The following is a 15,126-nucleotide window of genomic DNA, read 5'->3' as shown; positions in this document are numbered from 1 at the left end:
TAGCGTTGAAATCACATCTGATTTGTATAGGGCATGTTAAATGTATATTAAACTGTTGTATGAATTAAAGAAATAATAAAGAGACATTGTTTTTGACTGGACGTTATCCATTTTCTGCTCACTGTGTATGTTGTGTCTGCTGAGATTGTCCTAAAACTTCAAATCAGCCATTTAGGATGCAGTGTCCCTTTTCTGGATCTTCTTAACTCAAAGCAATGTTACAGATATAAGGAAATTGGCTGAGATATATTCCCTATAAATAAGCACTTACCTTATTTCAGCCATATATTCCTTCATGCTGGGAACCCTTTCTCTACTTTCAGTAGTTCATTGGAAATTGATATTCTACTCAGATTTTGAATGTTGTCATAGTTTAAGAGTTTGTACGACTTATTAATCATAAACAAGATACTTACTTATTAATCATAAACAAGATACATTTTGGGTGTAACACCCATTTTTTGTGCAAAAGTTGTCCTGGTCCCTCTTAGCTCAAAACAGTGTTACAAATACATAAAGGTAATTGGAATATGTATACTCCTATACAGGGTCGCACCTGCCACGAGGCAAGGCGGCAGTGAGCGGCCAGTTACCAGGGGCAGCAGAAAGTCGCCTTTGGTAACTATAAGAGCCCAATTTTTGTTTTTTCAACTTAGCATTAGCGCTCTCTGCACTACTGATGTGGCCCTAGAATAGCTACTGCACCTATAACTCCATTACAAATGAAGCCAGCAAAGTTTGCCTTCAACACACCTACTTACGGGTTCCAGTCCCATGATTTGGGAGCATCGATCAGGAAGCCTTACTACAGTGCTACTACTACTATAGCTAGTAAGTGATTGAAAAAGTGCAATGTAGTTTGATAGTTAATCCTGTTGATCAGTATAATTAGTTTATCTGATGCAAATACAATTTCACATTCAGTGCATATTTTAATATCTTGATAAGCTAACAAATCTCATGACCTGCTTTTCATTTTGTCCGCAGTGGAGCCCTAGATTTTGTCCAGGCCCTAGGCCCAAGTCTTTGAAGCCTGCCCACAGCAATCTAGAGTGGAGTATAATAATGGCATAAAACAGCAATATTTACTACCTTCACTTAATATTTAAGATGTTAAATATTTTACATCCTTTTTTAAATAGGCCACAATTTTAAAATGCAAGTTGGATGTAGTAATTGTGAAGATTAACATTATTTTACACCCATTAGCTTTCCTTTGCTATTTATTTATTGAAAAGAATTACCAAGGATGTAGCATAACCTGCAAATGCCAGGTCACCTGCAAGAAAAGTTTGAAGGAGCCCAGTGCAAACAGTCCCTCCTTGTGCCACGCCTCTGTTTTTTGGCGACGTTTGGGCCCCCCCAAAACTGTGTGGTCTGCTGTATATGTAGTTGATTCTGGTGTGTGGATCTACTATACAGGGGCCTGGGTTTTGCTGGATAAGGGATCTTTCCATAATTTGGATCACCATACCTTAAAAATAATTTAAACATTAAATAAACCCAATAGGATTGTTTTGCCTTCAATAAGGAATAATCATATCAAGTACAAGGTACGGATTTATTATTATAGAGAAAATGTAAATCATTTTTAACAAAAATTTGAAGTATATGATTGAAATAGACTTTATGGGAGAAGGGCTTCTATTAATTCTCAGAGGGTGGGTTTCCTGATAAGGAATCCCCTACCTGTGTAGAGATTTTGCCCACTGGCTGTGTGCAGTATTTTTTCTTTGCTGGAGGGCCTGGTGCCGACTTGTTACTCTGCTATTAAAAGTATTATTTGTCTGTGCCTTTTGTTTACCCCTTTTTATTATCGCAGTGTAGCCGACCTCAATCCTGCCAATCAGGTCTGAACGTGGCGCCAATCATCTCAATTCTGCTGCACTATTTTCATCAGAGCCAGGATTGCAGAGAATATAAACAGCCAGACTGATACTACTCAATAGCAATTACATCTACAAAGACAATGAAACCTCACTTTTATATATTGTCATTTTAAGTTGGGACTGTTTTGTATTCCCACCTTGCTTTTATATTTTTCCGGATTTTACACCAGTTTTTAGAAACGGACTGCTGGCTGGCCCTTTCTATATCTGAAAGAGGAATATTTCAAATACCTCCTAGCTAATGAGAAACGTGATGAATTAGAGAGGCAGATTGGAAATCCTGTTTCTCTGATCTCTCTAGACGGCTGCATATTTGCACCTGGGCCCATACACCTGTAACCCGCTAGAATGCCATTTTTTTAAGGATTGTTGAAAGCTAGTTTTGTGCTTCTGCCTATTCATGATTCCCTGTGCTCCAGCCTCAGACATTTGTCTGAGTTTATGACTGCACTTCAAGAATGTGGGGGTTTAATGGGAATTGACTGCACTGAAACAAAACTAATTAAGGAACTTCTGCTTCGATGCCTTCCGTTTTAATTTCATTTTGAGAAAGAAGAGGCTTTAGGATGTCTATATGCTAAACTTCCACTAGGTAAAATAATTAGTGAATATTTCTTCTATAAATACAGTGCAAAGTGCATATTAGCCCCTTTAGTTCCAGCGTCTTAGATCTTCTGGTTATGGGTTATTCAGTTTTGGAATATGCCAATTAGGATACGGAAGGGTTAAAGAGAACCATTCACACAGCTTGGGATCATGTTTATGTGACAAAAAGTCACATGGTTACATAGTTACATAGTTACATAGTTACATAGGGTTGAAAAAAGACCTGTGTCCATCAAGTTCAACCCATCCAAGTAAACCCAGCACACCTAACCCACACCTACCAATCTATACACTCACATACATAAACTATAAATACAACCACTAGTACTAACTGTAGGTATTAGTATCACAATAGCCTTGGATATTCTGATTGATCAAGAACTCATCCAGGCCCCTCTTAAAGGCATTAACAGAATCTGCCATTACCACATCACTAGGAAGGGCATTCCATAACCTCACTGCCCTCACCGTGAAAAACCACCTACGCTGCTTCAAATGGAAACTCCTTTCCTCTAATCTAAAGGGGTGACCTCTGGTGCGCTGATTGTTTTTATGGGAAAAAAGAACATCCCCCAACTGCCTATAATCCCCTCTAATGTACTTGTACAGAGTAATCATGTCCCCTCGCAAGCGCCTCTTTTCCAGAGAAAACAACCCCAACCTCGACAGTCTCACCTCATAGTTTAAATCTTCCATCCCCTTAACCAGTTTAGTTGCACATCTCTGCACTCTCTCCAGCTCATTAATATCCTTCTTAAGGACTGGAGCCCAAAACTGCACTGCATACTCAAGGTGAGGCCTTACCAGGGACCTATAAAGGGGCAAAATTATGTTCTCATCCCTTGAGTCAATGCCCTTTTTTATACAAGACAGCACTTTATTTGCTTTAGTAGCCACAGAATGACACTGCCTGGAATTAGACAACTTGTTATCAACAAAAACCCCTAGATCCTTCTCCATTAAGGATACCCCCAACACACTACCATTCAGTAGATAGTTTGCGTTTATATTATTTCTACCAAAGTGCATAACTTTGCACTTATCAACATTGAACCTCATTTTCCAGTTTGCTGCCCAGTTATCTAATTTTGTCAAATCGCTCTGCAAAGCGGCAGCATCCTGCATGGAACTTATAGTTTTGCACAATTTAGTGTCATCAGCAAAAATAGAAACAATACTGTCTATGCCCACCTCCAGGTCATTAATAAACAAGTTAAACAGCAAAGGCCCAAGGACTGACCCCTGCGGTACTCCACTAACCACACTGGTCCAATTAGAAAATGTTCCATTTACCACCACTCTTTGTACTCTATCCTTCAGCCAGTTCTCTATCCAATTACAAATATTATGTTCTAGGCCAATATTCCTTAATTTGATCATTAACCTTCTGTGAGGTACTGTATCAAACGCTTTAGCAAAGTCCAAGTAGATGACATCAACTGCCATTCCAGCATCAAGGTTCCTACTCACCTCCTCATAAAAGGCGACTAAATTAGTCTGGCAAGATCTGTTACGCATAAAACCATGCTGGCACAAACTAATAGTATTGTGAACTGCAATGTATTCGAGTACCCTATCCCTTATTACCCCTTCCAAAAGTTTTCCTACTACTGATGTCAGACTAACAGGCCTATAGTTTTCAGGCTGAGAACGGGATCCCTTTTTAAATAACGGCACCACATTAGCAATCCGCCAGTCTCTTGGCACCATGCCAGACCTCAATGAATCCTGAAAAATTAAGTGAAGAGGTTTGGCAATCACAGCGCTCAGCTCATTTAATACCCTGGGATGAATCCCATCCGGCCCTGGACCTTTGTTTACCTTTACATGTTCAAGTCTCTTTTGAATTTCCTCCCGAGTGACCCATGCGTCAGTAGCTAAATTACTAGAACTGGGGTTAAGGATTTGGTTCTGGTGGAATTGATAGAATCTGAATCCAGCTGAAAAAGGCTGAATCTTTGCCAAATCCCGAAACAAATCCTGGATTCAGTGCATCCTTAGTTTAGGCACATTTGGCAGCTGTTTGGTGTCAACTCTGAAGAGCCTAAATGCTCAAAGATAGTTAAATACTAGCGATGAGCAAATTTTTTCGGCAGGCATGTATTCGCAGTGAATTTCCAAAATTTGCCATTGGCAAATTGTTTCACGAAACTTCAGTTGTGCGTCAGCAAAAAGTCACTTCTAATTGGGCGCATCCGCGTCAAAATAGGTGCTGTTGTGTCAAAATGGGCATGGTCACGTCAAAATGGGTGTGGTCGCGTTAAAGAAAATTACATGTGACAAAAAAGGCACGCGCTGGACACGTTTCACTGTTTCGTGGATTTCTCGTTTCGTAAATTGGTAACATATTTTTTCCATGGCATGGGTATAACAGCCATTTAATGAAGAACCCCCAGATCCTATATGACAGTGATCCCCAACCAGTGGCTCGTGAGCATACATATTGCTTGCCGACCCTTGGGATGTTGCTCCCAGTGGCCTCAGGTGCTTATTTTTGAATTTCTGGTTTCGAGGCAAGTTTTGGTTGAATAAAAACAAGATTTACTACCAAATAAAGCATAGAGGCCCCTAATAGCCAATCTCAGACCTTCTTTGGCACCTCCATGAACTTATTTGGTGCTTGTGTTGCTCTCCAAGTCGTTTACATTTGACTGTGGCTCACGAGTAAGAAAGGTGGCATAGGAGGTGGAAAGAAAATGTAAAATCTAAAACCTGGCCATTAAAAGAGAAGGAATGTTATCATCACTTTGGCACCCCCCCCCAGTGATTGTAGTCACTTTCCCTATACCCTTTAACAGAAAACTCCACGGGGCTGGGGAATCCTCTTCCGACTACCTTCGTTCTTCCTAACATTTTGGCACCCCTAAGTGATTGTAACTTTCCTTCTCCTTTAAAGGAACAGTAACACCAAAAAATGAAAGTGTATAAAAGTAACTAAAATATAATGTGCTGCTGCCCTGCACTGGTAAAAGTTGTGTGTTTACTTCAGAAAGTCTACTATAATTTATATAAATAAGCTGCTATGTAGCCATGGAGGCAGCCATTCAAAGGAGAAAAGGCACAGGCACATAGCAGATAACAGATAAAACACTATTGTATTCTACAGAACTTATCTGTTATCTGCTATCTAACCTTTTTTCCAGCTGCCCCCGTGGCTACACAGCAGCTTATCATATAAATTATAGTAGTGTTACTGTAGCAAACACACCAGTTTTACCAGTGCAGGGCAACAGTGCATTATATTTTTATTACTTTAAAGCTCTTTCATTTTTTGGTGTTACTGTTCCGTTAATGTGGCGCAGAAATGACTAATGATCTGAATGGCTTTTATGTTTAGTGTGAGATCCATTGATCATGATCAACAGCTGTCGGCTTGAATGAAGTTCTTCTTCCTGAATAGAAGCACTTGTTGTTTTGAGAGACCGAATTCAGATCTTTTATTTAAAAGTATGGGCTCTATTATACAGAAACTAGTTATCCAAAAAGCTTAGAAATGCAGCAATACTAATTAAGGAAAACAATTCCACATTTTTCATTTTCCTTTCTATAGTAATATGAAATTAACTATACTTGATGAAGACTAAGCTATGTTGATAGAAACAATCACAGTGAGTAAATTAATATATAAATATTTGTCATTTATTGGTCAGATTATTGTTCAGGTTTTACAAAGGCTGAAAACTGAACATACAGTTTAGACCTGAAAAGGCCTAAGAAAAACACTGTCTGTGTCAAAACAGATGGCACCACTAACTGTACCAGGCCGGCCTCTAGGCACAAGGCAGGGAGACTTCCATGACAGCAGGTTGCACCACCAAGATTCCCAGTACAATGGTAGACATTAGGGCTCAGACTTTCATGAGCAACCAGTGAAAGTCACTCATGAAAATAGTGTGTGTAACTCTCCAGCGAGCTGACACTGCCACCAAGAGTACATTTCTGTTATATTTGCTCTGGGCCCAATGATAAAATGGGAAATGAGTATTTCAATTGTTGAAAATCCTATGGTCTCCATTACAAACCCCATTTCTTGCACTCCCTTTGTACTGCATTGTAGCATCTGGGCTCTCCTCTCTGTCAGTCTGTGCAAATATATTAGCCCCTCTGTGTTTCCCCGTTATAATCATTTATTATCAGCCCATATGCAGTCCCTACGACAGGAATCCATAGCAACAAGCAAACATGGAACATCATTCCATTATTGTTACTCTCTGACTTCCCATTGGCCAATAACCGATGCCAGTGTCTCCACATCAAATCCTTAATAAATACACAAATGATATTCTTGAGAAACAGTATTTTTAATTTGTATTATTTTATACATAAAATAAACATAACTAACAAGTTATGTATGAAATGATCCATGATATTCATCCCTTTCACCAACGCCACTCTGTCTTACATCTGAAAAACATAATCACAGAAGGGGTTGTATCTTAATGGGAAGCTGAACTTATGAACTGATTATAAATAAAAAAGCAGCCTAATGAGTTCTTCAATATTGTAGGTGATTTTATTATATACTTTATATTTAATATACTGTATAGAGTATAATACTGTATATAGAGGGGGCTTAATGTCCCCCAACAGTGAGAGTTCCATATTTAGTAGCACAAACACATTACAAATCCATTAACAATTTTAATTTAATAACAGTGTACTTATATACTGAATTTACATATATACAGTATTTAAGTGTTTGTGTCTTTTAGTGTCCTTTACTCTTAGTTAAAGGGGAACCCTTGTCAGGCATATCAATAAAACACTGGCAACCACTTTAGTTGGGCAGGAGGGAACTCCTACTTTTGAAACTTTTGAACCTACTTTTCATACTTTGGGGGGGAGGGGGGGGGCAACTGCAACCTACCCAGGAAGCAAATAAAAGAAATGTAAGGTGATGCCAAAGTAAAAATAAATTGTTTGTTTCTTACCTTGGTACCAGATCATATTTGCCGTTTGTCACTTAAGGGAAACCCAGATCACAGGGTCCCCTTATTCATCTATGTAAAAGTTGTTCCCAGTCTATATCCTGAAAGATAGGTGATATTTCACAATGAGTATTTGTTCCAAAAACTAGAATTGCCAGAAGAAGGAATTATAATGCATTAAAAATTAGAATGCATGGAAAAGTAAACATGAAGTTCTACAAAACATTAAAAATGTATCAATAAATAAAGCAGGTTAGTGCTTTTCAGTCTGCAAATCAAAATGAATAGATTGGAAACCTACTCTAAAGAAGGGGTGCTCTTTAACTATTTCAGCACCAGCCTCACCCATTCTGAGGCAAAATTCTGGATCTTATTCTAAGAGCTACTAATAAAAAAACCAAACAGATGTTTTTAAACACACTTGGCATGTAAGCAAAACCAGATAGCAAAAACGCATTATCATTTATCATTAATGTGTTTAATGCTCATATCTGTTTTATAGTCTTCTTCTACTGGGAAAGTACAGATGAAGCGCAAAACTTAACTAGTTACAAGATAACACAGGCTATCCTGTTGTGTTATCTCGTGCCATCTCCCTGCTGTGTCAGGGGAAAAAAAGCCTTCTTAGGCTGTTATTCTGTTTTTAGACAGCAGGTGGTGCCTGGAAAGTAACGTGAACGTGCACAGTAGGGGGTCCATTTTAACACCAGACTTCTCCAGCCTTATCTTTTTTCTGGAATGTGGGAAGTGCTAAGAGTGATTAAGATTACCCCCTGGTAAAAGCAAATAGAGCACTAGTCTCTCCTGTGGGTAATTACACACTGGGCTGTTTCTGGGCAAATCCAGTTGGTACAACGTATATCAGGCGCATAATCATATATTTTTAATACTGTAGTTTGGCATTTTTCCCTCCTCTTTTCACATTATGCAATTTTGTTTTCCTCAATCATTTAACTATTAGAGTTCCCAGATCCCTGCAAAGAATGGGCCCAGACAATAAATAAGTTCCTTTTTCTCTGTAATAATAAAACAGTACCTGTACTTGATCCCAACTAAGATATAATTACCCCTTATTGGGGGCAGAACAGCCCTATTGGGTTTATTTAATGGTTAAATGATTCCCTTTTCTCTGTAATAATAAAACAGTAGCTGTACTTGATCCCAACTAAGATATAATTACCCCTTATTGGGGGCAGAACAGTCCTATTGGGTTTATTTCATGCTTAAATGATTCCCTTTTCTCTGTAATAATAAAACAGTACCTGTACTTGATCCCAACTAAGATATAATTACCCCTTATTGGGGGCAGAACAGCCCTATTGGGTTTATTTCATGCTTAAATGATTCCCTTTTCTCTGTAATAATAAAATAGTACCTGTATTTTATACTGGGTTATTTTGTGGTTAGGATGGTTTTGAGAGAGGGCCATTTGTATAACTCAGCCTGCAGCCTTGTGCTTTATATGGGCACAGAACCCCTCAGTGACTTCTAAAATCCTTATCATTTACAGTAGGGGGTACATTATCCCTTATGATACATGAGTGATGCTCAGAGTTCCCTGTATAACTCAGCCTGCAGCCTTGTGCCTTTATATGGGCACAGACCCCTTCAGTGACTTCTAAAATCCTTATCATTTACAGTAAGGGGTACATTATCCCTTATGATACATGAGTGATGCTCAGAGTTCCCTGTATAACTCAGCCTGCAGCCTTGTACCTTTATTTGGGCACAAAACCCCTCAGTGACTTCTAATATCCTTATCATTTACAGTAGGGGGTACATTATCCCTTATCATACATGAGTGATACTCAGAGTTCCTGTATAACTCTGCCTGCAGCCTTGTGCCTTTATATGGTCACAGAGCCCCTCAGTGACTGCTAATATCCTTATCATTTACAGTAGGGGGTACATTATCCCTTATAATATACGAGGCCTGCAGCTTTGTACCTTTATCACAGAATGCCTCCAATATCCCTTTTAATACATAAGAGATTATTACAGCCATGTTTTTCATTTATAGTTATTAAGGTTAGGGCCACAGGCAGTGACAGCAGCTTTGGACAAGTATGAATGATAAATAAAGCAGACATTATCAATAGTTAAGAAATATATCTTTCCACAACTTGGGACAACCTATCTGTACTGAACCCAGTGAGTTTCTTACGCCCTGTAGGCAATACTGACACCCAACACTGCACCACACCATACCTCCCAACATTTAAAAATTAAAAAGAGGGACAAAAGTATATGCCGCGCTAAGTGATGCAATATTTTTTGACCACGCCCCTCTGACCACACCCACATTACAAACCACCCCCATTTTCCATGGTTGGAATGGCAGCATCAGACAGACCAAGTGCACTAGTGTTTTAACTCTTACTGCCAACGACGTATGGCATACGTCGTGGCAGTAAAAGGGCTTAAATGCCAACGACGTGTCCCATACGTCGTTGGCATTTATGCGCAGCTCTCTGCAGCCGCTGCAGAGAGCTTCTATCCATGACAGCCCCCCTGGGCAACTTGCCAGGGGGGCTGTCATGAGGGTCCTGCAAGACGATCGCTCGCAGGACCCTCCAGGAAGCAGCAGACGTGATCGCATCGCCTCTGCTGCTTCCTGCTTCCTCCTTCCCCCCTGCCGGCCGGCCCACTGAAGAGGAGGCGATCGGGTCTTCAGGACAGGTAAGAACTTTTTTTTTTTTCATTTACACACTTACACACACACTTACATACATTTATACACACTTACATACATTTACACACACTTACAGCACACATTTTAGCAGTTTTTTTTTTTCATTTTTCACACTTTTATACACTTATTTACACTCATATACACACTTACACACTATAACAAAACTTTTACACATGTACACACATGTATACACAAACACTTTGGGTTTTTTTTTGTTTTGTTTTTTTTTTTCATTTTGCCACTTTGTTTTTAGTTTCTTTTACCCAAAAACTGTTTATTTTGACAGCGTGACTATTGGATCAGATATTCTGACCACTAATTACACTGTCATGTGACTTATTTTGTTGTTTCACTGATTTGCACAATTTTTGTGGTTTTATCGCATTTTATCCCTGTATAAGTGTTCCTAATCTGTTTTTAGCGTAGCTTTGCCAGGTGTAACTTTGGTGTACAAAAATAACTTTGCCTATTTTGAATTCATCAGAATGTGTACTTTCCAAAAATATATGGTTTCCTGGGGCTCTTTGTATAGTTAGGGGGGAGGTTACTACACATAATACGCTGTCAGGGGGCTCTGTGTGCAAAAGCTGAGTTGGCAGGCGAGAAATCCTTATGCGCTATTTTCATTTTGGGGTCAGTACACACCGCAGACTTTGGTATATCTATGCATATTGGGCATCAAACTGTTCAGTAGACCTCTGGTGTTCCTATTTGGGGTGACTTGCCTTTGTACGCAAGAAATTGTGTGAGATAAATGCGGCAAATTGCAACATTTTTAGGCGATTTTCTGAAATGTCATAAAAACCAATAACTTTAGGAAAGCTTTGCAGATTGGTACTTTGGTGTAGAAAGGACTCTTTACCCTTGTTGGATTTGTCAGAATGTGTACTTTCCAAAAATATACGGTTTTGTGGGGGTCTGTGTATAGTTAGGGGAAGTTTCGGCACATAATACACTGACAGGGGGCTCTGTGTGCAAAAGCTGAGCTGGCAGGCGAGAAATCCTTATGCGCTATTTTCTTTTCGGGGTCAGTACATACCGCAGACTTGGGTATATCTATGCATATTGGGCATCAAACTGTTCAGTAGGCCTCTGGTGTTCCTATTTGGGGTGATTTGCCTTTATCTGATCTTTATCAAGAAATTGTGAGAGATAAATGCGGCAAATTGCAACATTTTTATGCGATTTTCTAAATGTCATATAAATCTGCAAACTTAGGAAAGCTTTACAGCTTGGTACTTTGGAGCAAAAAGAAATGTTTACCCATTATAGATTCGGGGGGATGTGTAGCATTATCCCACATAAAGGATGTAAATGTGTTGATTTTGCAGGAGCTGAAATGATACATCATATGGGGGTATGTTCCCATTGGGGCCCCTACATGCCACATACTTAGCTAAACCTATACATATTGGGCATCAAACTGTTCAATGGACCCCTGGCATTCATATTTAGGGTATTTTATTTGGTTACTTTATGACCTGTAGGAGATAAGATACTATAGACTGGAAGTTTTGAAGCAATTTTTTTAAAAAATCACAAATTTTGATAAAAACCAATAACTTTAGGAAAGCATTGCGACGTGATAGTTTGGAGTAGACAGACAGTTGTGCCTATTCTGTATTCCCCAGAATCTGTTCTTTCCAAAAATGTACAATTTTCTGGGATAAACCTTCTGTTAGTGGAAATTTTGTCCTTGAAATCTAAGGTATGCCGCTTTCTGGAGCAGTGCTTTGGAAATTTGGTAATGTACTGCTGGGAGTTTTTGAGAAATCTCCATAAAACTATATATATTTGGTATTGGCACGTTCAGGAGACATGGGACTTTCCAAATCAGTTGTATATTCGTGCATAAAATAATTTTTGTTTCTAGTATGTGTGTTTATATTATGGAAAATTAGATTTTTTTTGCATTTTTAGACATTTAGAAGCCTATATCTTGTTACAGAATTGGAATTACACAAAAATTCTACCATATTTTGAAAGCTTAGGTTGTTCTGAAAAAAACGATATATTGTTTTCCTGGGTAAACTAAAAGTCCCCCCGAGGAAAGGCCCCTAAAGTGAAACAGTGCAAAATGTTCAAAAACTGTCTGGCAATACAAGTTCCGCTTTGACCAAAACAGCTGGCAGTAAAAGGGTTAATAGCTGGCATCATAAATCATGAGCTGCCCTTGAAAATACAAAAAGGAGGAGGCCAGGACGCGCCTGTGGCCATCAATGGTCCTTCATAGTTCAATTCCCTTGGTGCGTCTGCCTCTATCAATGGGGCTCAATGCTGATACCATTTCTGATACATGCCCTACCTAAGGCATCAGCTTTGAGACCCAAGGAAGCTCAGCTGCCAGGGCGGGACTCGAACTCCAAACCTTACGGGGTAGGAATCGAACTCCAAAGCCAACGGGGCAGGAATCGAACTCCACACCCGGCGATGTAAGGGCGTGCGCTCTACCACTTCGCTATCCTTCCTCCTCCCACTTGTAACATGTTTCTTCGTAATCTTGTCTTCTGCATATTGGCGGTTGGTGTATCCTAACCGACTGATTGAAACACTCAGGGTTGAAGCCTGCTGCTTGCCCCAAGCCCTGCATAACTAGGGGGGCTGTTATAGTAGGGGGCAATGAATCCTCCATTTATCAACATTCTCTGGGGGGGAATGAATACAAGGGTATAAGTTTTACCCCCGGGGCAAGAGAGGTCCCCAAATTTGCCCCATTGACTTATGATGAGAATTTTGGCAAATAACTAGTTTGTCGTAGACCCATGAATGAGGTGAGGTGAACTGTGCGGCTAATTCGAGAATGGGGTGCAATGACTTTTCTGAGGGGTGGGCAGTTAATTGCCCCAGCAGGGGGCAATTATCCGCCCATAGACTTAACATTGAGACCACCTTTGACTGAGTCCCGCACCATTTTTGGTAGACCCATGAATGAGGTGTCAAACCGTACAGCTTATTCGGGAATGGGGTGCTATGCTTTTTTGGAGGGGTGGGCGGTTAATTGCCCCAGCAGGGGGCAATTAACCACCGTTTGTCGTAGACCCATAAATGAGGTGTCAAACAGTGCGGCTTATTCGGGAGTGGGGTGCTATGACTTTTCTGAGGGGTGGGCGCTTAATTGCCCCAGCAGGGGGCAATTATCCGCCCATAGACTTAACATTTAGACCAACTTTGACTGAGTCCCGCACCGTTTTTCGTAGACCCATGAATGAGGTGTCAAACCGTGCAGCTTATTCGGGAATGGGGTGCTATGCCTTTTCTGAGGGGTGGGCGGTTAATTGCCCCAGCAGGGGGCAATTAACCACCGTTTGTCGTAGACCCATGAATGAGGTGTCAAACCGTGCGGCTTATTCGGGAGTGGGGTGCTATGACTTTTCTGAGGGGTGGGCGGTTAATTGCCCCAGCAGGGGGCAATTATCCGCCCATAGACTTAACATTGAGACCAACTTTGACTGAGTCCCGCACCGTTTTTCGTAGACCCATGAATGAGGTGTCAAACCGTGCAGCTTATTCGGGAATGGGGCGCTATGCCTTTTCTGAGGGGTGGGCGGTTAATTGCCCCAGCAGGGGGCAATTAACCACCGTTTGTCGTAGACCCATGAATGAGGTGTCAAACCGTGCGGCTTATTCGGGAATAGGGTGCTATAACTTTTGTGAGGGGTGGGCAGTTAATTGCTCCAGCAGGGGGCAATTATCCACCCATAGACTTAACATTGAGACCAACTTTGACTGAGTTCCGCACAGTTTCTCGTAGACCCATGAATGAGGTGTCAAACCGTGCGGCTGCTTCGGGAATGGGGTGCTATGACTTTTCTGAGGGGTGGGCAGTTAATTGCTCCAGCAGGGGGCAATTATCCACCCATAGACTTAACATTGAGACCAACTTTGACTGAGTCCCGCACCGTTTCTCATAGACCCATGAATGAGGTGTCAAACTGTGCGGCTTATTCGGGAATGGGGTGCTATGACTTTTCTAGGGGGTGGGCGGTTAATTGCCCCAACAGGGGGCAATTAACCACCGTTTTTCATAGACCCATGAATGAGGTGTCAAACTGTGTGGGCTATTCGGGAATGGGGTGATATGACCTTTCTAGGGGGTGGGCGGTTAATTGCCCCAGCAGGGGGCAATTAACCACCGTTTGTCGTAGACCCATGAATGAGGTGTCAAACTGTGCGGCTTATTCGGGAATAGGGTGCTATGCCTTTTCTGAGGGGTGGGCGGTTAATTGCCCCAGCAGGGGGCAATTAACCACCGTTTGTCGTAGACCCATGAATGAGGTGTCAAACCGTGCGGCTTATTCAGGAATAGGGTGCTATAACTTTTGTGAGGGGTGGGCAGTTAATTGCTCCAGCAGGGGGCAATTATCCACCCATAGACTTAACATTGAGACCAACTTTGACTGAGTTCCGCACAGTTTCTCGTAGACCCATGAATGAGGTGTCAAACCGTGCGGCTGCTTCGGGAATGGGGTGCTATGACTTTTCTGAGGGGTGGGCAGTTAATTGCTCCAGCAGGGGGCAATTATCCACCCATAGACTTAACATTGAGACCAACTTTGACTGAGTCCCGCACCGTTTCTCATAGACCCATGAATGAGGTGTCAAACTGTGCGGCTTATTCGGGAATGGGGTGCTATGACTTTTCTAGGGGGTGGGCGGTTAATTGCCCCAACAGGGGGCAATTAACCACCGTTTTTCATAGACCCATGAATGAGGTGTCAAACTGTGTGGGCTATTCGGGAATGGGGTGATATGACCTTTCTAGGGGGTGGGCGGTTAATTGCCCCAGCAGGGGGCAATTAACCACCGTTTGTCGTAGACCCATGAATGAGGTGTCAAACTGTGCGGCTTATTCGGGAATAGGGTGCTATGCCTTTTCTGAGGGGTGGGCAGTTAATTGCCCAGCAGGGGGCAATTAACCACCGTTTGTCGTAGACCCATGAATGAGGTGTCAAACTGTGCGGCTTATTCGGGAATAGGGTGCTATGCCTTTTCTGGGGGGGGGGGCGGTTAA

At 41.3% G+C, this 15,126-nt stretch overlaps 1 long non-coding RNA gene across 1 annotated transcript; it reads right to left on the bottom strand.

Moving 5' to 3' along the window:
- Nucleotides 1-6,780: 6,780 nt before the first annotated feature.
- Nucleotides 6,781-7,521, bottom strand: LOC116408677. The gene is made up of 2 exons (XR_004221144.1): nucleotides 7,427-7,521; nucleotides 6,781-6,899 (listed from the first exon to the last, which is right to left on the bottom strand). It is a non-coding gene; the product is annotated as an uncharacterized LOC116408677 (long non-coding RNA).
- Between the last annotated feature and the right edge of the window lie 7,605 nt (nucleotides 7,522-15,126).

This window comes from Xenopus tropicalis, chromosome 2 (assembly GCF_000004195.4).
Source record: "Xenopus tropicalis strain Nigerian chromosome 2, UCB_Xtro_10.0, whole genome shotgun sequence".
Taxonomy (NCBI): Eukaryota; Metazoa; Chordata; class Amphibia; order Anura; family Pipidae; genus Xenopus; species Xenopus tropicalis.
The sequence above is the reverse complement of the archived record's forward strand: the minus strand, read 5'-3'. Positions and strand labels throughout refer to the sequence as shown.